This window comes from Lepus europaeus, chromosome 2 (assembly GCF_033115175.1).
Source record: "Lepus europaeus isolate LE1 chromosome 2, mLepTim1.pri, whole genome shotgun sequence".
In the NCBI taxonomy this organism is placed as follows: Eukaryota; Metazoa; Chordata; class Mammalia; order Lagomorpha; family Leporidae; genus Lepus; species Lepus europaeus.
Genome location: NC_084828.1, coordinates 157,037,563 through 157,040,494, shown reverse-complemented (window position 1 = coordinate 157,040,494; position 2,932 = coordinate 157,037,563). Strand labels below are relative to the sequence as shown.

The window sequence follows — 2,932 nt, the reverse complement described above, 5'->3', positions numbered from 1 at the left end:
TGTGAATTTATGACTCCCATACTATACCAGATAAGGTTAGTAGACTGAAGATACAACAAGAACGGGCTATCTAGAGACACATATCAGAACAATCTCACACACACACACACACACACACAGATTCCATACAGTTTAAAGACAAATCTTACAAAGCTTATATTTCAACATGTTTTTTCTTTAAAACGAGTAAGTTGTATACAGGTGACTTAAATCCGTTAAAGGCAAGAACAACACCTGCTAGAACCAACTTACTCATCATCATCATCATCTTCTTTGTAATCGTCCCCATCCCCCTCCTCTTCCTTTCTTTTCTTGCTCTTATCAGCCTCAGTGAGTGTATTCTGTGAATCGGGCTTTCCTTTAGCGCAGTCCGCCGCATTATCTGTTTCATATTTTTTTCCCTTCTGTTTAGCAGCCTCTATTAGGCTACTTGCAGTTTGTAACAGTGTTATCATTCCACATCTTTCCCAGTTTCTTTGCAACATTGCCAATGGATAGGCTGTGATATTTGAGTTTGGAGCCATACTCCAATAGAGAAAAATGTCAGAGGAGGCCTCTGGGATGCAGTGCACTGGGATCCTCGGACTTTTGGTTTCTGCTTTAGGTGGGATATAGGTTTCCATTTCTCTTTCGTAATGAGCCTTGTCTGCCTTTGTTGTGTCTTCAGATTTTCCCCTCTCCAGCACACATGGTCTTCCACCTCTCTGAGCACTTTCTAGAAAACTCTGAGAAGTTCATGCAAGCATACATGTACTTTTCTGTGCTCCTCCTGGCAAGTTTGCACAGAGAGTGCATATGATTGCTTTCTGGCTTCTTAGAGCTCCTTTGCTGATGTTTAGTCATTTTTCCTCACTGAAGCACAGAGTCTCCAGTGTGTGTGCAGCTCTCACTTGCCTTGACACTGTCTCTATAGAGTTCAATGTACTGCAGTGACTGTCTATTGCATTTTTTTCTAAATGCCTTGTTTGTTTGAAAGGCAGAGTGACAGAGAAAGGGTGAGACAGAGAGGAAAATACTCTGTTTACTCCCCAAATGCCCACAACAGCCAGGACTGGGCCAGATGAAAGTCAGGAACTAAGAACACCATCCTGGTCCCCCACATGGATGGCAGGAACCCAACTACTTCTGCCACTATCTGCTGCCTCCTAGGCACATTAGCAGGAAGCTGAATCAGAAGTGGAGTAGCCAGGACTCAAAACCAATACTTTATTACGGGATGCAGGTGTCCTAAGCAGTGGCTCAACCCACTGCACAATGCCCACTCCATCTTCTCGTACTGTCAAAGCTTCAGGTATTCGGTTTAAGTCTTTAATCCATTTTGGACTCCTTTTTAATACATGGTGAGAGATGGGCACATGGGTTTGTTCCATTCTCCCACATATGGATGGCATCATTTATAGAAATGCTGTCCTTTTTCCAATTCATTTTCTTAGCACTTTTGTCAAATAGCGATTGGCTATAGAAGCATTTTACTTTTCAGGTCTCTATGCTCTTCCATTGATCCATGTGGCTGTGATTATGCCAATCCCATGCTATTTTAATTATTATAGCTTTGTAATATATGTTAACGTAAGGTAATGTAATACTTTCTGCTTTTTTAAAAAAGATTTATTTATTTATTTGAAAGGCAGGGTTACAGAGAGAGAGGGAGAGACAGAGAGAGAGAGATCTTTTCTCTGTTGGGTTATTCTCTAATTGCCACAATGACGATGGATGGGCCAGTCTGAAGCCAGGAGCCCAGAGCTTCTTCCAGGTGCAGGGGCTCAAGCACTTGGGCCATTTTCTATTGCTTTCTCAGGTCTAGCAGAGAGCTGGCTCAGAAGTGAAGTCTCGAACCAGTGCACATATGGGATGCTGGACTCATAGGTGGCAGCTTTACCTGCTACACCACAATACCACCTCCACTTTGCCTCTTTTGTTGGAGATTGCTTTTCTATTCAGGGTCTTTTGTGGCACCATACAAATTTTAGTAGCTTTTTTTTCTAGTTTGATGAAAATGTCATTGGTATTTTTATAGAGGTTACACCGAATCTATAAATTGAATGGTATAGAATCTAGTTTTAAGTTATGTATTTGAGAGTTTGCAAAAACAGGCAAAGAGAGACAGAGATAGAGAAATATTTCGTCAACTGGTTTCAATGCCAGATGGCTGTAATGGTTGGGACTGGTTTGGGGCCAAATTCGGGAACTAGGAACTAGGTTGGCAGGAACCAAATTACTTGAATCATCACCACTGCCTCTCCTTAGCAAGAAGCTGGATTCAGGAGCCAAAACAGAGATTTGAACTCTGACATCCCGATGCAGGTATCTTAAACAGTACACCAACTTCCTATGTCCTACTATGGACATTTTAATTATGTTGACTCTTCTAATCCATGTACAAGGGATATTTTTCCATTTTTTGTGTCCTTTTCAAATTCTTTCATCCATGTTTTATAGTTTTCATTGTAGAGATATTTCATTTCCTTGGTTAAATTTAATTCTAAGTATTGTTCTTATTTTTGTAGCTATTTGAAATGGAAATGCTTCCTTGATTTCTTCTTCAGATTATTTACTATTGGTGTATAACAGCCTACTGAGTTTTGTATGTTGACATTTTAAAAATAAATATTTACTCATTTATTTGAAAGACCAAGAGAGAAAGAGGGAGGGAGGGTGGGGGAGAGAGAAAGAGAGAGAGAGAGAGAGAATATCTTCTATTCATTGGTTTATTCTTCAAATGGCCAAATGGCATGGTGGGCCACTCCAAAGCCAGAATCCTGGAACTCCATCTGGGTCTTCCACATGACTGGCAGGGACCCTAGCATTCAGACCATCTTCTACTGCTTTTCCAAGAACATTAATAGGGTGTTGGATTGGAAGTGGAACAACTGGGACGTGAATCAGTGCTCATATGGGATTCTGGCATTGTAAGCAGAGGCTTAACCTGTTG

General features: G+C 41.0%; 1 pseudogene; it reads right to left on the bottom strand.

The window, feature by feature from the left end:
* Window positions 1–248: 248 nt before the first annotated feature.
* On the bottom strand, window positions 249–1,370 carry LOC133752140 (high mobility group protein B1-like; annotated as a pseudogene).
* Between the last annotated feature and the right edge of the window lie 1,562 nt (window positions 1,371–2,932).